This window comes from Melozone crissalis, unplaced genomic scaffold, assembly GCF_028551555.1.
Source record: "Melozone crissalis strain CALT ecotype California unplaced genomic scaffold, PUWL_Pcris_2 ptg000066l_1, whole genome shotgun sequence".
NCBI classification, from domain to species: Eukaryota; Metazoa; Chordata; class Aves; order Passeriformes; family Passerellidae; genus Melozone; species Melozone crissalis.
Genome location: NW_026535844.1, coordinates 2,292,833 through 2,316,893, shown reverse-complemented (window position 1 = coordinate 2,316,893; position 24,061 = coordinate 2,292,833). Strand labels below are relative to the sequence as shown.

Below are 24,061 nucleotides of genomic sequence, written 5' to 3'. Positions count from 1 at the left end.
GGCTGCGGGTGCGGAGCTCTTGGGTGAGCGGTGGGCGGGAGGCGCTGGGACGGGGGGGGAGAAGGGGGAAAAGGGGGCGAAGGGGGGAGCCCGGAATGGAGGGGGAGGAGGAGGGGACCCCCCAAAGGGAGAGCGGGAGGGGCTGAGGGGTGGGGGGAGGGAGGGGTGGGAGAGGGTGTGTAAGGGGCAAAAGTGGAGGTGGGACACCATATCTGAGCGGGAGGGGCCTGGGGATTGGGTAATTTGTGGGAAAATGGGGAAATAGGACCCCAAAAGTGATTTGGGGAGCGGCCGGAGGGGGGAGGGGAGAGGATGTGGAAGGGGAAATGGGGGAAGGGCGGCAAAGAGGAAGCGGCAGCGCGGGCAGGAGGGTCCCATGGCGGCCGTGGGGCACAGGTGATGCGGAGTGGGGATCCGGGGTGGGCCCGGAGCTCTGGGGGTGCTGCTGGGGGCGGTGCTGGGGGGCACTCCCTGTGCTGTGTCCTGCTGTCACAGGAGTGTTCCAGTTTTTGGCAATGTCCGAGTGTTATTTCATAAACGGCACGGAGAAGATGAGGTTCGCGCAGAGGTACATTTACAATCGGGAGCAGTTCGTGATGTTTTACACTACGTGGGCTTCACCCCCTATGGGCAGGGGTGGGCCAGTGACTGGAACAGCAACCCGGCCACACTGGAGTACGCACGGTCTGTGGTGGACATGGTCTGCCCGTACAACTACAAGGGGTTGGCCCATTGAGCACCGAGCGCCGAGGTGAGCGCGGGGCAGAGCGTGTCCCCTCGGGCCCTGACAATGACCCTGGAGACCCTCAAAATCTCCCTGGGAATCAGCCCAGAGCCCTCAGCCCTCCTTGTGCCCATTCCCGGGGCCTCCTGTCCCTGCCACTGACCACCATGGCTCGCCCAGTCCATCCCAGTCCCTCTCATTGCCCATTTCAGCGTCCATTTCAGCGACGCGTAAAGCTGACGCTTCTCATCCAGTCAGAACGCGACCCTTTGATGACTCATCTGTTGCCAGGCAGACCCGCAGCGCCGAGTGCCCCGCGCTGGACTCGGCCTCGCAGTGCTGCGCACTCCATTCCCAGCTCCTTCCAGTGCCACCACAGTCCCTCCCAGTCCCTCGCAGCCCATTCCCAGTCTGTTCTCACTTCATTCCAGTTCAGTCTCAGGCCTCTAGCCTTTCTCTCAGTGCCACTCATTCCCTCCCATCTCTCTCATTGCCATCCCAGTCCGTCCCCAGACCTTCCCAGTCCATTCCCAGTCCCTCTCCAGCCCAGCCCAGCCCTCCCCTCTCTCTCCCAGTGCCCCCCAGCTGATCCCAGTGTGTCCCCGCTCTCTCTCTCTCTCTCTCCCAGTGTCCCCCAGCGTGTCCATCTCGCTGGTGCCCCCCTCGAGCTCCCAGCCCGGCCCCGGCTGCCTGCTCTGCTCCGTGATGGATTTCTACCCTGCTGCCATCCAGGTGAGGTGGTTCCAGGGCCAGCAGGAGCTCTCGGAGCACGTGGTGGCCACCGACGTGCTCCCCAACGGGGACTGGACCTACCAGCTGCTGGTGCTGCTGGAAACGCCGCCCGGCGCGGGCTCAGCTACAGCTGCCAGGTGGAGCACGTCAGCCTGGAGCAGCCCCTGAGGCGGCACTGGGGTACGGGGGAGCCCCTGGGGGCGCTGGCAGAGCCGCTGGGCTGTGCTGGGAGCCACTGGGAGGGAGCTGGAGAGAGCCGGGCTGGAAGTGGGAGAGGGGCTGGGGGCTGGGCAAGGTCTGGGAAGGGGTTTGGGGGATGCTGGGGAGGGCTGGGAAGGGATTTAGGGGGTGCTGGTGGGCACTGGGAGGGAGTTTGGGGGTGCTGGGTGTGACTGGGAGGGAGTTTGTGAGCGCTGCCATCCTCTCACCGTCCTGTGTCCCCCTTCACCTCCTGTCTTTCCACATCCCCTGTTCCCTACCCAGAATGGTGATGGCCAGTGGCATCAGAGATGCTCCGAAGTTTCCCTCATTTGCCTCACAAGGACAGACCCTGAGGAGCCTTGCTGCAGTTCTTGCGTGGTTGAGGTGGATGCTCACCAAGTGATCGTGTGCAGCTGTGCTTGCTGTGCCCCCACGGTCTCACGCCCGCTTCACCACCCCACAACAGCCCATGAATTTCCCCACTCTTGGCCAAATGAACTTTCTGAGCTAACTCTGGTGATCCCCCCACGGAAGATCCCTCATCTGCCTCACGACCACTGTCAAAGACAGAGACTGAAGCCCCTACCCAAGGCCTGAGGCTGAGACCCTTAAAATTCTAACACAGGGGCACTGGCCTGACTGAAGTGGCATGTTTGCCAAGTGCTGTCTGCAGGTGTGTTCGCTGGACCAAGACTGGTTTCTCATAGACACCAATCCTGAAGCAATGGGCCCCACTCACTGCTGAGATTGCCTTGTCCTGTTTTGGAACATGGACTGTCCATACCTGTTTTCAATACATTTATCCTCCATTGTCTTTTACTGTTCCCCCCTCAGCAGAGGACTATAGAGGACCCCTGAGTTAACCAAAGATTTTGAGATTTTCCCAACGTGACAAGACAGATCTATTGGCCAGACTACGAGGATTTCATCTCTCCATTGGTAGCTATTCCCTCCCCTCTTTTTCTCTCTATCCTTTATCTCCTTCCTAATCCTTCTATCACATTTGCTGTGGGCACTCAATAAAGGTGCATTTGTTTTGATGAATAGTGAAATGCCCTCTGTTTTGTTTTGCACTCAGAGATCAGTTAATGAACCATCAAACCTCACCTGTACAAGTGGATTTTGACAGGCTGCGCCGTCCTGGGCCCTCCTTCTAAAAACAGCGCTGACCAGGCTGTTTGAGATTCCCCTTTTTCCCACCAATTCCTTCTCCTCTGGACCCAAACCTCCCCTTCCCCCCTAGCCATCTCCCCCCCCATTTCTGCCGCGCTGCTGCAGCTGGCCCTGCCCAGGGCCCGCGTGACGGGGCTGCTCGCCCTGTGCAGGAGTCAGCCGGCCTCGCCACCACCCTGTGAAAAACCAATCACTTGTTTTAAAATTTTAAATGTTTAATAGTAATAAAATAGTTATTAAAATATTAATAAAAAAGTAGTGCACTAAGAGTTTGGACAATCAGAGTTAGGACAATAAAGGACAATAAAAAAGCAAAGAATTATGGACATTTGGATGCTTTTCTCAAAAAAGCATGTCAGCTAACAAAGGGTTAACCCTTAAAAGCAATACCCTGCTGCATATTCAAAAATCTCATACATGATGCAAACATTCCCTTCAAACTAGGGATTTTTCTGGTTATTGTCACCTTACCCCCTTCATCTGTAAATCATGGTTTGGCTCCATGGAGTCTGAAAGAAGGAGGTGGAAGGAGCCTGGTTGTTCCTGATAAGGAGGGATAATAATTCTTATTATTATAAGAATAATTCTTCTCTTTGGGGTTTTAGTGTCTTGTTGCTGTTTGCTCTGTGCAAAGAATTTCTTGACCATCTCATCCCTTTCTTGAGCTAGTTAGGAAAGTATCTTACATCGCAGAGTTTCTATTTTAATATTATGCTATAGCCTAAAACTATATTTACCACACTAATTCAGAGGATTAACACAGCATAACTTTCTAACATAACACATATAATATTCATTTTAATGTTTGCGAAAAGCCAATTTTATAATACTCATTTTTCACAATAACAACACCCATGACACCAGTGGCAAAGCTGAGACCAAACATTAAAGACTGTGCCCCTTGTGAAGAGGAGACCAAAGAACTGCACCCCTCCTGTGAGGAGATCAAAAGCCTGAGGAGATTGAGCTGTGAACTCATAAGGTAAAAATGTATTCATTTAATCAAGTATCATCATTTCTGTTACTTTATCCTTTGTGATTAAGTCTCAAATGCTTTTCTATTCCTTGTTAATTTAGCTGAATAATATTCATTTTGGTTTTGTAAAACTATTCAGTCATAGTCCCGAGAATCCCCTTATTTTAAGTTATTCAGCATGCATTGATCAGTTTAAAAACTGGGGAGTTGTGGAGTGCCCCTGTTCCTAAGGGACAGGAATTTGGTCTCACCCTCCTTGTGTTGCTGAGAACTCCTCCCTCGCCCCGAACGCCAACTCCCCCCAGGATCCCCTATAAAAACCCCCTGCCCTGCCTTTGCCTGGTCCTTCATCCCCATCCTGCCCCTTCTCGTTTGTTCCCCTGCCCGGCGCCGGCAGCTGCGCCCTCCCTGGGCACGATGAGCCCAGCTGCAACACCCCGCAACAGCAGGGACCCCAAAATCACCCCAAATCCCCCCAAAACAGGTCAGGGACCCCAAAATCACCCCAAATCCCCAAACTCCGGTCAGGGACCATGAAATTACCCCAAAATACCCCAAAAATATCCCAAATCTCCAGTCAGGGACCTTGAAATTACCCCAAATCCCCCAAACTCCAGTCAGAGACCATGAAATTACCCCAAAACACCCTAAAAAAAGCCCCAAAATACCACAAAACTCCAGTCAGGGACAACACAATTATCCAAAAATATCCCAGAAGCCAGTCAGGGTTACCAAAATCCCCCAAATCCCCACAAAATCTGGTCAGGAAACCCAAAACGACACTGAATCCCCCCAAAATTGCCCCAAATCCAGTCAGGATCCCGCAAATCCCCTCAGGACCTCGTAAAATCCCCTGAGGACCCCTCAGAATCTCCCCCCAAATTACTGCAGGACCCCCCCAGATCTCCTCAGGACCCCATAAAATCCCCTCAGGAATCCCCAAACCCCCCCTCAAATCCTCTCACAACCCCAATTCCCCATAGAGACCCCCAAAAGCTCCCCAAAAACCTTCACGAGCGCCCAGTTCTCCCTCAGCACCCTCCAAAGCCCCTCACATCCCCTCAGCTGCCTCACATCCCCTCACAACGCTCCAAATCCCCTCAGGACTCCCAATTCTCCCTCAGGACTCCCCAAAAAATTCACCCCAAACCCCTTCATGATCCCCCAGTTCAACCTCAAGAGCCCCCAAACCCCCTCACATCCTCTCACAACCTCCCAAACCCCTTCAGGACCCCCCATTGTCCCTCAGGACCCACTAAATTCTCTCAGGCCCCCTAGTTCTCCCTCACGACCTCCCAGTTGTCCATCAGATCCCCTCAGTCCCCTCAGGACCCCCAATTCTCCCTCAAGACTCCCCAGACCCCCTCAGGACCCCTCCCAATCCCTTCATAATCCCCCAACCCCCTCCTAACCGCCCCCCCCCCCGCTCCCGGTGCTGACCGAGGTCGCTGTCGCCCATCCCGCGCTGCCGGGGGGGGTCCCGGGGCTCTCTCGGCGCAACCAAATTCCCGCCCCGCCCCCACGCGGCCTCAGGCCCCCTCCGCCGCCGCTGGGCCCCACCGGGACCACAATGCCCACAAAGCACCGCGTCTCTACCGGAAGCGACCATCAATGCCGCCGCAGGGGGAACTTCCGCCAGTACTTCTGCAAATGCGGCTTCTGATTGGTCTGCACCGCATTTGGCCCTTCTCGACAGAGGTGTCGTGAGAGAAGCAGCGCGGCCATCTTGGTTGAGGGCAATTCTGTGGGCTCCTCAGAGCGCTCCGCATTCCCTCATAAAGCCAGCCGGGAACGGCGGAATTAGTCCGCCTGGAAATGGCGGGATGGAGACTTAATCCCCTGGGGATGGAGTCTAAATCCCCTTCTGCTGAGCCTAAATCGTCTGGGATTTAACCAAAGCGCCCAAATCCTGGAGCTTTCCATGGATAGGGGCGGTACTGGAAAGGGCGGACGGTGACGCCACATCGCCCCGCCCCTTTCCGGTCACTCCTGAGGCGGCTCCGACTTTTCCCGGCACCGACCCCGGGGCCTGTTCTGGGCCGGGACTGGAGCTGGTCTCGGAGCTCCTTCGCCACCGGTGCGTCCCCAGGGTGATCCCAAGGTGTCCCCAGTGAGCATGGAGCCCCAAGAGGTGCGACAGGAAGGGGGGGGCAGTGGGGGGTCGGGGGCACACGGGGCGAAAGTGCGGGGTGGCAGATGGGTTTGGGGGGGTGACAAAGGGACAGAGCGGACAGCAGAGCCCTCCAGGAAGGGCACAAAGGGGAGCCCGGGAGGGCACAGGGGTCATCGCAGGAGGCCGTAAGTGCAGCCACGTCCCTGACACCTCCCCTGTCCCCTCCCCAGCTGTCCCCGGCCCTGCTGCAACCACAGGTCACCGTGGTGGCCATCCTGGGCGAGCTGCTGGACACCCTGCCCAGCCTGGACGAGATGACTCTGCTCGTGTCCCCATTGCACCTGTACTGGGACCTGATGGACTTCACCAATGAGCTCCGCGACAGCCTGTACCGCACTGATGACACCTGGAGGCACCGTAATTTCATCTCCGATGATGATGACCCCCCCGCCTCCCTGAGCCAGGCCCTGGTCACCTGTCGGATTTTGGTGCTGTCTAGATGGTCTGGGAAAAGCCCAAAGATGGCCTTGGGCCCCCGGGGTTCGAAAGGACGGGAGGAAGCTTCAGATTTGTTCTCGGTCTCGGTGTTTATTAATTGCTTATCTAAAAGATTTTCTCTTGGCCTGACAGAGTTCTGCTCAGCAGTCAGCCATGGGCACACACTGAGAGCCCCTGGGGCGGCCACCTATCTTTATACCCGGAGTTACGTATACAATATTTATCATTTTTCTCCAATACCCTCTACCCTTATTAACCAGTGCACTTTTAGTAAAGACCAATCCCAAAGTGCCAACATCACCACAGAAAATGGAGGCCTAGAGGAAGAAGAAGGAGGAGAAGGGCACGCCCCAATTCCTCCATCTTACCTCTCTAGACCCCCCTGTACAGAAATTTTAAACCCTGTATCTCACACTCCAATTAACTTATCCCTTCACCATTCACCCCGGTGAAATCCTCCTGTCCTCATACTGATGTCATCTCCCATGTGGGATCAAAGTCCAGCCACCAGACATTTCTGGCAACATTCCAGGACTCCCGAGCCCCCCAGGGGTAGTCTGGTTCACCCTGCGCCCCAGTTCTGAGAGACTGAGATCCCACATCTCCCCCTTCTGTTTGCACCAAAAGACCTTTTTCGCTTTTATGTGAAAACCCCCCAAGGTCCTTAGTTTCTTTTTATTTCTCTTCCGGGTCGTTTTTCGCAGCCCGAGTCTCGACTTCTGTCTGAGTACTCGTCTCTTTGTTTCTCGGATCAGCGTTCTCGTGCTCTCGCGTCCGGAATGGCTTCACGTGCCGTGCCGACACCCACTTCAGACCTCGATCTGTGGAAATACAAGCGAAACCCTTTCCCCAAGAGATTAGTTTGAAAGGACCCTCTATTTGACCTGTTTCTGGGTTTCTGATCAAAACCAAAGGATCTCCCTTTAGCTTTGCCTGTGTGTTGTTTAGAAAATGTCTCAAGATCGGTGGATCAGGTTCCGAGGATGGATAATCCCTTTGTTGTGTTAACATTGTCTTTTTCGAGGTGCTTTTCTCTTTATATATTGTTGGAAAAAATTGCTGCATTGTTGCAGTCTCGCCACGAGATGGCGCTGTGGCTCCGCCGAGCCGACCCGGCATGTCGTGCACTTCTGCCCTCCTGCCACTAGGTGGCGCTGTCACCGGCCTCCCTGGCTCGGATGACGGAGCAATCTCGACTGCCCCACTTCCTCTTCCGGCTCGGCGTCCCCCGTGAGGGGAAGGGACTGGGACTCCGAGGGTCTGAACCAAAGGCACCAGGTCTGGAGACGGTGTGGAGCCCCGGGACGTAGAATCCCTAACACGGCCCCTCCTCACCCGCGACGTCACAGGGGACCGGGCTCGGGTTCGCCCGCGTCCTACTTTCTGCGCATGCGTACTCTCCGAGCTGCTCCCTGTGTCCCCCAAGCTGACGTCATCGTCTCCCCCCTGTACCACCTCCGAGGTCCCCGCCCCTCGGTCTGTCCCTGAGTCCAACTCCTCCTCCTCTGACGTTGTGTTTACCTCTCCCGCCGGCACTCCGGCTCTCCCCGCGATTCGAGCTGACCTTCGCACCGGGTCTGACGTCACAACCGCGCGCCTCCCGCGTCTCACCGTGGCGGCCCTCTGAGCCTGCACATTTTCCCTCAGCCCGCCTTCCACGTTCGCCGCCCCCGCGCTGGTATGTGGGTCTGTCCCCCGGTTTTTGCGATTTTCGCCCTCCGCGCGCGTCTCCTCATCTTCACCCGCGCTGCCCGCGTTTGCCGCCGCCGCCGCGTCGCCGCTTTCGCCGCGAACAGGCCCCCCCCCCGATCCCTTATCTTCCTGCTCCCCCCCTTCTGCTCCTGACTCCTCCACACTCTCTGGAGTTTCAGGACGCCCTTGGGGTTTGTTGCATTTTTTGATCGGGGGTTTTAATATTTTTTCCTGCTCTCTTTTTTCGAGAGCCCTTTCCCCCTGGCTTTTTAAAGCCAGAGCAATTTCTTTCCCGGAGCTCCGCTGCTCCGCCCCCTTCTCTGAGGGTACCGCAGCTTCTCGCTGCTTTTCCAGTCTTTTAGACTGCACTGAGATACCTTGTAACATGATTCTTGCCAGCGAGAGTAGCTTTAACGCTGTCTCATCTTTTTTTGTTGCTAAAATATATAAATGCCTATTAATTTCTTGCCAAAACCCCACTTCGAACAGCAAACATGTCTCCGCAAGTGGATAATTAAGCCTTGCCCATAATAACAGCTGTTTTAATTCTTTCTTTGGGATCCCTTCTGTATATAATTCTGCTACACTTTGTAAGGTGGATAAGATTTCCCGTTGTTCTTGGGAGAGTGTGGCCCCCATAGTATTATTTTGGCCTTCTTACCGAATCTGTCGTCAGAGTGGTCTGAAAGCCCTCAGTCTCCGTCCAGCGGGTCACGAGGGATGGATCCAGAGGCGCCTTTCTGGTCCCAGTCCAGGCCGCTCTGCTACGAACTGTCTTCAGCAGAAGCTGAGAGATGGGATTCTCAGTGACTGCTGATTTTTGCAGGTCCTCCTGGCAGGTTTTTTCTTTTTCTTCTTTCTTTCTTCAGGCTTCCCTCCTCAGGAGTTGTCAGTGCTGTCCTCTTGGCTCTTCAGCTCTTCAGGGCTTTCCCCCCCCCGAAAGGTTTGGTGGGAGATAGCCCGCACAGCGGACGCCAGTTGTCGGATTTTGGTGCTGTCTAGATGGTCTGGGAAAAGCCCAAAGATGGCCTTGGGCCCCCGGGGTTCGAAAGGACGGGAGGAAGCTTCAGATTTGTTCTCGGTCTCGGTGTTTATTAATTGCTTATCTAAAAGATTTTCTCTTGGCCTGACAGAGTTCTGCTCAGCAGTCAGCCATGGGCACACACTGAGAGCCCCTGGGGCGGCCACCTATCTTTATACCCGGAGTTACGTATACAATATTTATCATTTTTCTCCAATACCCTCTACCCTTATTAACCAGTGCACTTTTAGTAAAGACCAATCCCAAAGTGCCAACATCACCACAGAAAATGGAGGCCTAGAGGAAGAAGAAGGAGGAGAAGGGCACGCCCCAATTCCTCCATCTTACCTCTCTAGACCCCCCTGTACAGAAATTTTAAACCCTGTATCTCACACTCCAATTAACTTATCCCTTCACCATTCACCCCGGTGAAATCCTCCTGTCCTCATACTGATGTCATCTCCCATGTGGGATCAAAGTCCAGCCACCAGACATTTCTGGCAACATTCCAGGACTCCCGAGCCCCCCAGGGGTAGTCTGGTTCACCCTGCGCCCCAGTTCTGAGAGACTGAGATCCCACAGTCACCCACAAGAGCAGCCCATGCACGCACTGGATCTGTGTGCAAATGAAGGCCTGGAAGTGGCCGCGGTCAGTGGCTGCACTCAAGGACAGGTGGGCCGAGCTTGCCAGGAAGGCCACCAAGCTCCCCAATGCCTGCAGGGATTTGGCCACCAAGGCAGCCGACAGGGTGGCCACCGCCACTGCCCGGGCCAGGGAGCTGCAGGCTGTGGCTGCCCGTTATTGGACAGCTCAGGAAAACATGGTGAAGTTTCGTCAGGCCCTGGGCGGGGAGGAGGGGGCTGAGGTGGTGGTCGGGCATGAAGCCCAGGTGAGGAGAGAGGCCATGGTGGCTGCCAGCGAGGCAAGAAGGGCCACCATGGTGAGACAGCGGCTGGAGGTGGCCCTGGGGCTGCTGGAGAGCTTGGTGGCCGCATGTGACGAAGCCACCGCATTCCCCCAGGAGCTGCAGTGGCGGCTCAGGGACATCAAGGCCGCCCTGGAGGGGACATATGAGGCGCCCCCAAAAGTGTCTGAGGACTTGGTGGCCAAGGTGGCCATGGCCGAGCGGCTGTGCGAGGCCAACACCCGCCTGGCCAAGGATCACCTGGTGGGGACACTTCAAGACATCATCAAGTTTTATTTCCATGATGGTCTCACCAGCCGCAGTGCCCGTGAGGTGGCCGAGCGGTGCCAAAGAGCCATCGAGGACATCCCAAGGCTCCTTCAATCCCCGGAGTGTCCCCAGAGTGTCCCCAAAGTGTCCCCAGTGAGCATGGAGCCCCAAGAGGTGCGACAGGGGTGAGGGGGTGGGAGAAGAGACAGGGACAGAGGGGACACTGGAGGGGGCAGGGGGCAATTGGGGATGAAGGGGACACAGACGGTGGTGAATGGGACAGGGGGTCGCAAAGGGCACAGGAGGCAGTGGCAGGATGGCAGGAAAGGGGAAGGTGACAGAGAGGGAAGGGGACTTAAGGTGGAGGGGGCAGAGGGATATGGAGGGCACAGCGGGGTAGGGCACGGGGGGGTGGCAGAAGGAACAAGAGGCTGACAAAGGGACGGAGGGGACAAAGGGAACCCTCGGGAGCAGGGGGCTACCCCAGGAGGCCGTAAGTGCCACCAGGTCCCTGACACCTCTCCTGTCCCCTCCCTAGCTGTCCCTGGCTCTGCTGCAGCCACAGGTCACCGTGGTGGCCATCCTGGGCGAGCTGCTGGCCACCCTGCACAGGCGGGATGAGATGACGCTGCTGCTCATGTCCACAGTGAGCCTGTACCGGGACCTGGAGGACTTCACTAGGGAGCTCCGGGCCACTCTGTATCCCATTGATGGCACCTGGTGGCGCCAGGATGTCCCTGTGGATGATGATGACCCTCCCGTCTCCCTCAGCCAGGCCCTGGCCGCCTACAAGAGCACCCAATGGACCACCTCGTTCCGTGTGGAAATGGAGGTCAGGAAGTGGCTTCGGTCAGTGGATGTACTTGTGGGCAGGAGGGCCGAGCTGGCCAGGAAGGCCACCAAGCTCCACAACACCTGCAGAGTGACGGTCACTGAGGCAGGCTACAGAGCTGCCACTGCCACCGCCCGGGCCAGGGAGCTGCAGGCCACGGCTGCCCGTGATGGGACAGCTCAGGAAAACATGGTGGGGCTGGGTCAGGCCCTGGGCAGGGAGGAGGGGTCCGAGGTGGTGGCCGGGCATGGAGCCCGGGTGAGGAGAGATGCCATGGTGGCTGCCAGCGAGGCAGCAAGGGCCACCATGGTGAGACAGCGGCTGGAGGCGGCCCTGGGGCTGCTGGAGCGCTTGGTGGCCGCGTGTGACGAAGCCACCGCGTTCCCCCGGGAGCTGCAGCGCCTGCTCAGGGACACCAAGGCCACCCTGAAGGGGACAAAGAAGCAGTCCATCAATGTCCCCAGTGCCTTGGCGGCCAAGGTGGCCGTGGCCGGGCTGCTGTGGAAGACCAACACCCGCCTGGCCAAGGATCACCTGGGGAAGACACTTCCAGACGTCATTGAATTCTTGTTCAATGGTGGTCTTGACAGCCCCAGTGCCTGTGGGATGGCTGAGCGGTGCCAAAGAGCCACTGAGGACATCCCAAGGCTCCTTCGACCCCCGGAGTGTCCCCAGGGTGTCCCCAAGGTGTCCCCATTGAGCATGGAGCTCCAAGAGGTGCAAAAGGGGGGTGGGAGGCGAGGTGGACGGATGGGACACTGGAGAGGGAGGGGGAAATGAGGGATGGAGGGGACACAGGGGGTGGCAGGAGGATACAGGGGGTCACAAAGGGGACCGGAAGGAATGGCAGGAAGGGGGGAGGTTATAGAGGGGTGGATGGGAAACGGGGGGGATAGGGGCATGGGGGGACTTGAGGGAGAGGGGACACGAGGGCTAGTGGGGGGTGGCAGAGGGGACAGCAGTGGGAGCGAGGGGGGTAGGAGAGGGGACAGCAGAGGGCCAGCAGGTGGCAGAGGGGACAGCTGTGGGGGTAGAGGGTGGCAGAAGGGAGGGCAGAGGAACAGGGGGCGAGAGGGGCTACACGGAGAGGAGCAGGGGTGTGGCAGAGGGGACAAGAGGCTGACAAAGGAACGGAGGTGACAGAGGAGACCCCTCGGGGGCAGGGGGACACCACAGGAGGCCCTAAGTGCCACCAGGTCCCTGACACCTTCCCTATCTCCTCCCCAGCTGTCCCCAGCCCTGCTGCAGCCACAGGTCACTGTGGTGGCCATCCTGGGCGAGCTGCTGGCCACCCTGCCCAGACAGGATGAGGAGATGCTGCCTGTGTCCCCATTGCACCTGTACTGGGACCTGGAGGAATTCACCAATGAACTCCGGACCACCCTGCACTGTATTGATGACACCTGGAGGCACCAGAATGTCACCGTGAATGATGATGACCCTGTCACCTCCCTGAGCCAGGCCCTGGCTGCCTACAAGAGCACGCCATGGATCTCCCAGAACCGTGTGACAATGGCAACCAGGAAGTGGCAGGGGTTGGTGGCTGCACTTGTGAACAGCTGGGCCGAGCTGGCCCGGAAAGCCACCGAGCTCCGCAACACCTGGAGGGAAGTGGTCACTGAGGCGGCCACCGCCCGGGCCAGGGCCCTGCAGGATGAGGCTGCCTGTTATTGGACAGCTCAAGAAAACATGGTGGGGCTGGGTCAGGCCCTGGGCAGGGAGGAGGGGACGGAGGTGGTGGCCGGGCATGAATCCTGGGTGAGGAGAGAGGCCATGGTGGCTGCCGGCGAGGCAACAAGGGTCACCATGGTGAGACAGCAGCTGGAGGCGGCCCTGGGGCTGCTGGAGCGCTTGGTGGCCGCATGTGACGAAGCCACCGCGTTCCCCCGGGAGCTGCAGCGCAGGGTTGGGCACATTGAGGCCGCCCTGAAGGGGACAAATGAGGTGTCCTGTGATGTCCCCAATGCCTTGATTGCCAAGGTGGCTGTGGCCGAGTGGCTGTGGGAGGCCAACACCCGCCTGTCCAAGGATCACCTGGGAGGGACACTTCAAGACATGATCGACTTCTATTATGGTTGTGCAGCTGACAGCCCCCGTTTCCGCGGGGTGGCGGAGTGGTGCCAAAGAGCCATCCAGGACATCCCAAGGCTCCTTCGACCCCCAGAGGGTCCCCAAGGTGTCTCCAAGGTGTACCGAGTTAGCATGGAGCCCCAAGAGGTGCGACGGCGGGGGAGAGAGGGACAGAGGGGACACATGGCAGGGAGAGGAGGCACGGGGGGGTGGAGGGGGCAGTGGAGGATAGAGGGGACAGGGGTTGCAAAGGGGACAGGAGGGAGTGGCGAGAAGTGGGGAGGTGACAGAGAAGGGGAGAGGACACGCGGAGGAATGGGACAGTAGAGGATGGGGAGGACACGGGAGGATGGGGACATGCGAGGTGGCATGGGCTATTGGTGTGGTGGTAGAGGGTGGCAGAGTGGTGACAGTGCGGTGCAGAGGGGCAGGGGGCAGGAGAGGCTAAGAGGGGAGGGGCAGGGGGTAGCAGAGGGAACAAGAGGTTGACGGACAGAAGGGAGAAAGGGGATCCCTCGGGGGCAGGGGTCCGCCTCAGGAGGCCTATGTGCCACCTGTCCCTGACACCTCTCCTGTCCCCTCCCCAGCTGTCCCCAGCCCTGCTGCAGCCACAGGTCACTGTGGTGGCCATCCTGGGCGAGCTGCTGGCCACCCTGCCCAGTCTGGACACGATGATGATGCTGCTCCTGTCTCCAAGCTGCCTGTACTGGGACCTGATTGACTTCACCAGGGAGCTCCAGACCACCTTGTATCGCTTTGATGCCACCTGGTGGTACCGCAGTGTCAGGTTCAATGACGATGACCCTCCCACCTCCCTGAGCCGGACCCTGGCTGCCTACAAGAGCACCAGATGGACCACCTGTTTCCATGTAAGACGGGCGACCAGCAAGTGGCAGCGGTCACTGTCTATGCTCATGAACAGCTGGGCCCAGCTGGCCAGGGCGGCCACCGAGCTCTGCAACACCTGCAGGGATTTGGCCACCAAGGCGGCCGACAGGGCGGCCACTGCCGCCGCCACCGCCCGGGCCAGGGCCCTGCAGCATGAGGCTGCCCGTTATTGGACAGCTCAAGAAAACATGGTGGGGCTGGGTCAGGCCCTGGGTGGGGAGGAGAGGATGGAGGTGGTGGCCGGGCATGAATCCTGGGTGAGGAGAGAGGCCATGGTGGCTGCCAGCGAGGCAAGAAGGGCCACCATGGTGAGACAGCGGCTGGAGGTGGCCCTGGGGCTGCTGGAGCGCTTGGTGGCCGCGTGTGACGAAGCCACCGCGTTCCCCCGGGAGCTGCAGCGCCTGCTTAGGGACACCAAGGCCACCCTGGAGGGGACAAAGAAGCAGTCTATCAATGTTGCCGAGAATTTCGTGGCCAAGGTGGCCATGGCCGAGCGGCTGTGGGAGGCCAACACCCGCCTGGGCAAGGATCACCTGGTGGCAACACTTGACAACATCACCAAGTTCTTGTTCCCTGGTGGTCTTGCCAGCCCCAGTGCCTGTGAAGTGGCCGAGTGGTGCCAAAGAGTCATCGAGGACATCCCAAGGCTCCTTCAACCCCTGGAGCATTCCCAGAGCATCCCCAGGGTGTCCCCAGAGACAATGGAGATTGAAGAGGTGCGACCGGGGGAGGGGGGAGAGAAGAAATGAGAGAGAGGGGACCCTGGGGTGGAGGGGGCAATGGGGAATGGAGGGATCAGGGGGGGATGGCAGGAGGGGACGGGGTAACAAAGGAGACAGGAGGGAGTGGCAGGAAGGGGGGAGGTGACAGAGAGGGGGAGGGGAAACGGGGGAGGAGGGGGCAGTGGGGGGTGGGGGGGACACGGTGTGGGGAGAGAGGACGCAGGGGCTGCCAATGGGTGGCAGAGGGGACAGCAGTGGGGGCAGGGGGTGGCAGAGGGAACAAAATGCTGACAAAGGGATGGAGGGGACAAAGGGGACCCTGGGAGGGCACTGGGGCCACCCCAGGAGGCCGTAAGTGCCACGAGGTCCCTGACACCTCCCCTGTCCCCTCCCCAGCTCTCCCTTGCCTTGCTGCAGCCACAGATCACCGTGGTGGCCACCCTGTGTGAGCTGCTGGCCACCCTGCCCAGGCAGGACGAGGAGATGCTGCTGCCCATGTCCCCAGAGGGCCTGTACTCAGACCTAAAAAATTTCACCAGAGAGCTGCGGGAGAGGTTGTACTATATTGATGACACCTGGTGGCGCTGCGATGTCACCTGGGATTATGATGACCCTCCCGCTTCCGATGATGATGATGATGATGATGATGATGATGATGACTCTTACACCTATGATGGTGATGACCCCCCTACCTCCCTCAGCCAGGCCCTGGCTGCCTATGAGAGCACCCCATGGACGCGCTGCAATCGTGTGACAATGGAGGCCAGTAAATGGCAGTTCTCAGTGTCTGTGCTTGTGAACAGCTGGGCCGAGCTGGCCAGGAAGGCCTCCAAGCTCCGCAAAGCCTGCAGGAAGATGGCCACCGAGGCAGCCGACAGGGCAGCCACCGCCACCAGCCGGGCCAGGGAGCTGCAGGCCATGGCTGCCCATTATGGGACAGCTCAGGAAAACATGGTGGAGCTGGGTCAGGCCCTGGGCAGGGAGGAGGGGGCCGAGGTGGTGGCCGGGCATGAATCCTGGGTGAGGAGAGAGGCCAGGGTGGCTGCCAGCAAGGCAAGAAGGGCCACCATGGAGAGAGAGCGGCTGGAGGCGGCCCTGGGGCTGCTGGAGCGCTTGGTGGCCGCGTGTGACGAAGCCACCACGTTCCTCAGAGAGCTGCAGCGCAGGGTTGGGGACATCAAGGCTGCCCTGAAGGGGATAAATGAAGCATCCCCCAATGTCCCCAAAGACTTGGTGGCCAAGGTGGCCGTGGCTGAGCGGCTGTGGGAGGCCAATGCCCGCCTGGCCAAGGATCACCTGGTGGGGACACTTGACGACATCATCACCTTCGATTGCCATTTTCGTGTTCTCAGCTTTGCCGATGAGGTGGCTGAGCAGGTGGCCGAGCGGTGCCAAAGATCCATCAAGGACATCCCAAGGCTCCTTCGATACCGGGATCATCCCCAAGGTGTCCCCAAGGTGTCCCCAATGACTATGGAGCTCCAAGAGGTGCGATGTTGGAGGGAGAGGGAATCAGAGTGGACACTGGAGGGGTAGAGGCCAATGAGGGATGGCGGTCACAGGGGGGAGGGGACACGAGTGCTGGCAGGGGGTGGCAGAGTGGACAGTGGGGGGTGGCAGGGGCTGCGACTGTGGTAGTAGGGCGTGGCAGAGGGGACTGCAGAGGGGCAGAGGGCGGGAAGGGCTATGAGGGAAGGGGCAGGGGGTGGCAGAGGGAACAAGAGGCTGACAAAAGGATGGGGAGAACAAAGGGGACCCCAGGAGGCCGTAAGTGCCACTAGGTCCCTGACACTTCCCCTGTCTCCTCCTCAGCTTTTCCCGGCCCTGATGCAGCCACAGGTCACTGTCGTGGCCATCCTGGGTGAGCTGCTGGCCAACCTGCCCAGGTGGGACTGGGAGGTGCCCGTGTCCCTTCAGTGTCTGCGCTGGGACCTGGAGGAATACTCCAGGGATCTCCGGGCCACCCTGCACTGCACTGAAGACACCTGGTGGCACAACATTGTCACCTCTGATGATGATGGACCTATCACCTCCCTTAGCCAGGCCCTGGCCGCCTTCAGGAGCACACCATGGCCCCCTCAGAACCGTGTGACAATGGCAGCCAGCAAGTGGCAGCAGTCGGTGGCTGTGCTTGTGGACAGCTGGGCCCAGCTGGCCAGGAAAGCCACCCAGCTCCGCAACACCTGGAGGGAGGTGGCCACTGAGGCGGCCAACAGGGTGGCCACCGCCACTGCCCAGGCCAGGGAGCTGCAGGACGAGGCTGCTCGTTATGGGACAGCTCAGGAAAACATGGTGGAACTGGGTCAGGCCCTGGGCAGGGAGGAGGGGGCCGAGGTGGTGGCTGGGCAGGAAGCCCAGGTGAGGAGAAAGGCCAGGGTGGCTGCCAGAGAGGCAACAAGGGCCACCATGGTGAGACAGTGGCTGGAGCTGGCCCTGGGGCTGCTGGAGCGCTTGGTGGCCGCGTGTGACGAAGCCACCGCGTTCCCCCGGGAGCTGCAGCGCAGGGTTGGGGCCATTGAGGCCGCCCTGAAGGGGACAAATGTGGCGTCCCCCGATGTCCCCGAGGACTTGGTGGCCAAGGTGGCTGTGGCCGAGTGGCTGCGGGAGGCCAACGCCCGCCTGGTCAAGGATCACCTGGAGGGGGCACTTAATGACATCAATGCGTTCTATTACGGTTATGGTCCCAACAGCCCCCATTACCGCGGGGTGGCCGAGCGGTTCCAAAGAGTCATCAAGGACATCCCAAGGCTCCTTCAACCCCCAGAGTGTCCCCAGAGCGTCCCCAGGGTGTCCCGAGTGGGCATGGAGCCCCAAGAGGTGCGAGGGGGGGATGGGGGGGATAGAGAGTCGGACAGAGGGAACACTGGGGGGAGCAGAGGGGGCAGTGGAGGATGGGGGGATCACGGGGGTGTCAGGAGGGGACAGGGGGTCACAAAGGGGACAGGAGAGAGTGGCAGGAAGTGGGGAGGGGACAGGTGGAGGGAGCACGGGGGTGGAGGGGAAAGTGGGGGATGGGAGGGATGCGGCATGGTAGGGACAGAGGGGGTGCCAGAGGGGAAAGTGGGGGGTGGCAGGGGCTACAATGTGGTGGTAGGGAGTGGCAGACGGGACAGCATAGGGGCAGGGGGTGACAGAGGGGACACTAGTGGGGGCAGGGTGGTGGCAGAGGGGACAGCAGTAGGGGCAGGGGGTGGGAGGGACTATGAGGGGAGGGGCAGAGGATGGCAGAGGGAACAGGAGGCTGACAAAGGGATGGAGGGGACAAAGGGGACCCTGGGAGGGCGCTGGGGCCACTCCAGGAGGCCGTAAGTGCCACGAGGTCCCTGACACCTCCTCTGTCCCCTCCCCAGCTGTCCCCGGCCCTGCTGCAGCCACAGGTCACCATGGTGGCCATCATGGGCGAGTTGCTGGCCACCCTGCCCAATCTGGATGAGGAGATGCTGCTGGTGTCCCCAGGGTGCCTGTACTGGCAACTGGAGGAATTCACCTCGGATCTCTGGGTCACCCTGTACCGCACTGATGCCACCTGGTGTTGCCGCAATGTCACCTCCAATGATGATGACCGTCTCACCTCCCTGAGCCAGGCCCTGGCTGCCTACAAGAGCACGCCATGGACTATCTGGGATGATGTGACAATGGTGGCCAGCAAGTGGCAGCGGTCGGTGTCTGTGCTCATGTACAGCTGGACCGAGCTGGCCATGAAGGCCACCGAGCTGTGCAACACCTGGAAGGAGGTGGCCACTGATGTGGCTGACAGGGTGGCCTTCTACACCGCCTGGGCCAGGGCCCTGGAGGATGAGGCTGCCCGTTATGGGACAGCTCAGGAAAATATTGTAGAGCTGGGTCAGGCCCTGGGCAGGGAGGAGGGGGCTGAGGTGGTGGCCAGGCATGAAGCTTGGGTGAGGAGGGAGGTCAAGGTGTCTGCCAGCGAGGCAACAAGGGCCACCATGGAGAGACAGCAGGCAGGGGTGGCCCTGGGGCTGCTGGAGCGCTTGGCGGCCGCGTGTGACGAAGCCAGCGCGTTCCCCCGGGAGCTGCAGCGCCTGCTCAGGGACATCGAGGCCACCCTGAAGGAGACAAATGAGGCGTCTCCTGATGTCCCCGAGGACTTGGTGGCCAAGGTGGCCGATGCCGAGCGGCTGTGGGAGGCGAATGCCCGCCTGGCCAATGATCACCTGGCAGAGACAGTTCAAGACATTATCAAGTTCTTGTTCCCTGGTGGTCCCGCCAGCCTCAGTGCCCGTGAGGTGGCTGAGCAGTGCCAAAGAGCCATCGATGATATCCCAAGGCTCCTTCGACCCCTGGAGTGTCCCCAAGGTGTCCCCAAGGTGTCCCCAGTGACCATGGAGCTCCAAGAGGTGCAAAAGGGGGGTGAGGGGGGGCTGGAGAGTGGGGACAGTGGGGACACTGGGGGAGGAGGGGGCAGTTGGGGATGGGGAGGTCACAGGGGTGGCGGGAGGGGACAGGGGATCCCAAAGGGTATAGGAGGGAGTGGCAGGAAGGTGGGCAGTGACAGGAGAGGGGACACTGGCAGAGAAGGGGCTGTGGGAAATGGGGGGGGACATGGGGTGGTGGGGACACGGGGGCTGGCGGGCAGTGGCAGAGTGTGGGATCTCAGTCTCTCAGAACTGGGGTGCAGGGTGAACAAGACCCCCCCTGGGGGGCTCGGGAGTCCTGGAATGCTGCCAGAAATGTCTGGTGGCTGGACTTTGATCCCACATGGGAGATGACATCAGTATGAGGACGGGAGGATTTCACTGGGGTGAATGGTGAAGGGACAAGTTAATTGGAGTGTGAGATACAGGGTTTAAGATCCCTGTACAGGGGGGTCTAGAGAGGCAAGATGGAGGGATTGGGGCGTGCCCTTCTCCTTCTTCTTCTTCCTCTAGGCCTCCATCTTCTGTGGTGGAGTTGGCACTCTGGGATTGGACCTTACTAGGGGAACACTGGTTAATAAGGGTAGAGGGTATTGGAGAAAAATGATAAATATTGTATACGTAACTCCGGGTATAAAGATAGGTGACCGCCCCAGGGGCTTTCAGTGTGTGCCCATGGCTGACTGCTGAGCAGAACTCTGTCAGGCCAAGAGAAAATCTTTTAGATAAGCAATTAATAAACACCAAGACCAAGAACAAATCTGAAGCTTCCTCTCGTCCTTTCGAACCCGGGGGCCCAAGGCCACCTTTGGGCTTCTCCCCAGACCATCTAAACAGCCGAGAATCCCACAGCAGAGGGGACAGTGGGGGGTGGCAGGGGCTATGAGTGTGGTGGTAGGGGGTTGCAGAGGGGATGGCAGTGGGGGCAGGGGGTTGCAGAGGGGACAGCAGAGGGGCGGGGGGCGGGAGGGACTACAAGGGGAGGGACAGTGGGTGGTAGAGGAAGCAAGAGGCTGACAAAGGGATGGAGGGAACAAAGGAGACTACTCAGCAGCATGGGGCCACCCCAGGAGGCCGCAAATTCCACGAGGTCCCTGACACCTCCCCTGTTCTCTGCCCAGCTGTCCCCGGCCCTTCTGCAGCCACAGGTCACTGTTGTGGCCATCCTGGGTGAGCTGCTGGACACCCTGCCCAGTGAGGATGAGATTAATCTGCTGTTCACGTGTCCAAGTGACTTTTACAGGGACCTGGAGGTCCTCACCTGGAAGCTCCGGGACACCCGGCACTGCATTGAAGACTGGAGGCACTGCACTGTCACCTGGGATGATGATGACCCTGTCACCTCCCTTAGCCAGGCCCTGGCTGCCTGGGAGAGCACCCCAGGGATGTCCCAGAAGCGTGCGACAGTGGCAGCCAGGAATTGGCAGGGGTTGGTAAATGCGCTTGTGAACAGCTGGGCCCAGCTGGCCAGGACAGCTACCAAGCTCCCCAATGCCTGCAGGGATTTGGCCACCAAGGCAGCCGACAGAGCAGCCACCGCCACTGCCCGGGCCAGGGAGCTGCAGGACGAGGCTGCCCATTATGGGACAGCTCAGGAAAACATGGTGGAGCTCAGTCAGGCCCTGGGCAGGGAGGAGGGGGCTGAGGTGGTGGCCGGGCATGAATCCTGGGTGAGGAGAGAGGCCATGGTGGCTGCCAGTGAGGCAAGAAGGGCCACCATGGTGAGACAGCAGCTGGAGGTTGCCCTGGGGCTGCTGGAGCGCTTGGTGGCCGCGTGTGACGAAGCCACCGCGTTCCCCCGGGAGCTGCAGCGCCTGCTGAAGGCCATCAAGGCTGCCCTGAAGGGGACAAATGAGGCATCCTCCAAAGTCTCTGAGAACTTGGTGGCCAAGGTGGCCGTGGCCGAGCAGCTGTGGGAGGCCAACGCCCGCCTGGCCAAGGATCACCTGGAGGGGACACTCCAAGGCAGTATTGATTTCTATTTCAATGGTGATGGTCCCACCAGCCCCAGTGCCTGTGGGGTGGCCGAGCAGTGCCAAAGAGCCATGGAGTACATCGCAAGGCTCCTTCGACCCCCAGAGCATCCCCAGAGTGTCTCCAAGGTGTCCCCAGTGAGCTTGGAGCTCCAAGAGGTGGGACAGGGGGACAGAGGGGACACTGTGGGGGGAGGGGACGGGGACACGGAGCGGTGGGAGCAATGGGCAATGGAGGGGACATGGGGGTGGCAAGAGGGCACAGGGGGTCGCAAAGGTGGTGGGGGGAGTGGCAGGAAAGGGGGACGGGACAGAGGGATAGAGGACAAAGCGTGGGGAGGGGGCAGTTGTGGATGAGGGGGACACAGGGTGGGGAGACATGGGAGCTGGCAGGGGGTGGCAGAAGGAACCGCAGAGGGAGGCAGGTGCTATGAGTGTGGTGATCGGGGGTGGCAGAGGGTACAAGGGGGTGACAAATAGGCAGTGGGGACAGCAGAGCCCTTAAGGGAGTGGACAGGGTGGACCCCGGGAGAGAACTGGGGCCACCGCAGGAGGCCATTAGTGCCATCAGGTCCCTGACACCTCCTTGTCCCCTCCCAAGCTGTCTCCGGCCCTGCTGCAGCCAGAGGTCACTGCCGTGGCCATCCTGGGTGAGCTGCTGGCCAGCCTGCCCAGGCGGGATGAGGAGATGAATCTGCACGTCCCAAAGTGCCTGTACTGGGACCTGGAGAATTTCACCAGCAACCTTTGCTTCACCCTGTACTGCACTGATAACACCTGGTGGCGCCACAGTGTCACCTCTGGTGATGATGACCCTGTCACCTCCCTCAGCCGGGCCCTGGCTGCCTGTGAGAGCACCCGAGGGACCACCTGGGACAATGTGACAAAGGCGGCCAGCAAGTGGCAGCAGTCGGTGTCTGTGCATGTGAACAGCTGGGCTGAGCTGGCCATGAAGGCCACCAAGCTTCGCAACACCTGCAGAGAGGTGGTCACTGAGGCGGCCGACAGGGAGGCCTCTGCCACTTCCTGGGCAAGAGACTTGCAGGCCCTGGCTGCCCGTGATGGGACAGCTCAGGAAAACATGGTGGAGCTGGGTCAGGCCCTGGGCAGGGAGGAGGGGGCCGAGGTGGAGGACAGGTATGAAACCCAGGTGAGGAGAGATGCCAGGGTGGCTGCCAGAGAGGCAACAAGGGCCACCATGGAGAGGCAGCAGGCAGAGGCGGCTCTGGGGCTGCTGGAGCGCTTGGTGGCCGCATGTGACGAAGCCACTGCGTTCCCCCGGGAGCTGCAGCGCCTGCTCTGGGACACCAAGGCCGCCCTGAAGGGGACAAGTGAAGCATCCCCCAATGTCCCCGAGGACTTGGTGGCCAAGGTGGCCATGGCCGAGCAGCTGTGGGAGGCCAAGAGGCGCCTGGCCACGGATCACCTGCTGAGGGCAGTTCCAGGCACCAGCAAGTTCTATTTCACTGGTGGTCGCGCCAGCCGCAGTGCCTGTGAGGTGGCTGAGTGGTGCCAAAGAGCCATCAAGGACATCCCAAGGCTCCTTCGACCCCCAGAGTGTCCCCAGAGCGTCCCCAATGTGTCCCCAGTGAGCATGGAGCTCCAAGAGGTGAGGTGGGGGGGAGGGGGTGGAGAGGGGAACAGAGGGGACACTGGGGAGGAGGTGACAGAGAGGGGGAGGGGTAATGGGGCGTGGAGGATAGGGGGGACACGGAGGGATGAGGACAGGAGGGATGGCAGAAGGAACAGCAGGGGGTGGCAGGGGCTGTGAGTGTGGTGGCAGGGGATGGCATAGGGGACAGCAGTTGGGCCTGGGGGATGGCAGAGGAGACAGGGGATGACAGAGGGGACTGCAGAACTTTCCAGGGGTGGGACAAAGGGGACCCCAGGAGGGCACAGCGGCCACTGCAGGAGGCCACAAATGCCACCAGCTCCCTGACATTTCCCCTATCCCCTCCTTAGCCGTCCCTTTCCCAGCTGCTGGAGGCTCTGGTGTCCATGGTGGCCACTCTGGGCGACGTGACAGCCACCGTGACCGGGCCATGCCGGGGCGTGCGGCGCTGTATGCCCCCAAAGTTGCTGCACGTGGCCCTGAGGATCTTCACCTGGAGCCTCCGTAAGGCCCTGGAACATCCCGGTGTCAGCTTCCTGGATGACCCTAGTGTCCCCTCCCTGGGCCAGGCCCTGGCCACCCTCGGGGCCACCCCGGGGGCCACCTGGGCCAATGTGAGAGCCGCGGGCAGCGCCTGGCGGGGGTTGGTGGCTGCGCACGAGGAGAGATGGAAACAGCTGGTCGAGGAGATCACCAAGCTCCGTGATGCCTGCGAGGACGCGACCCTCGCCTGGGCCAGGGACCAGCAGGACAAGGCCACCCACAGGGGGACAGCTGGGGACAACCTGGCAGCCACAGCCCAGCAGCTGATGGTGGCCCTGGACAGGGATGAGGAGGCCTCGGCAGGAGCCACGCGCAGTGACCAGGTGGTGGCGGCCACCAATGAGGCCATGGGAGAGGCTGTGGTGGCCCCCAGGCCGGTGAGGGTGGCCATCAGGAGGAGACATTGGACAGAGGTGGCCCTGGAGCCGCTGCAGCGCTTGGTGGATGCGTGTGACAGAGCCACTGAGTTTATCAGTTACATGGAGTGCCAGCTCGGGGACATCGAGGCTGCCCTGGAGGGGACAAAGGAGGCATCCCCCGATGTCCCCGAGGACTTGGTGGCCAAAGTGGCCAAGGCTGAGCAGCTGTGGGAGGCCAACACCCGCCTGTTCAAGCATCACCTGCTGGGGACACTTGGGGACATCCACGACCTCCTCTTGAGTCCCTATGGTGGCCGTGGTGGCCCCAATGGCCCTGGCAGCCGTGCGGTGGCCGAGCGGTGCCAAAAAGCCATCGAGGAC

The 24,061-nt window shown here is 60.1% G+C and overlaps 1 pseudogene; it reads left to right on the top strand.

Annotated features, from left to right (window-relative positions):
• LOC128945551 (uncharacterized) overlaps positions 1-24,061 on the top strand; it is a 1,882,792-nt pseudogene that overhangs the window by 166,823 nt on the left and 1,691,908 nt on the right.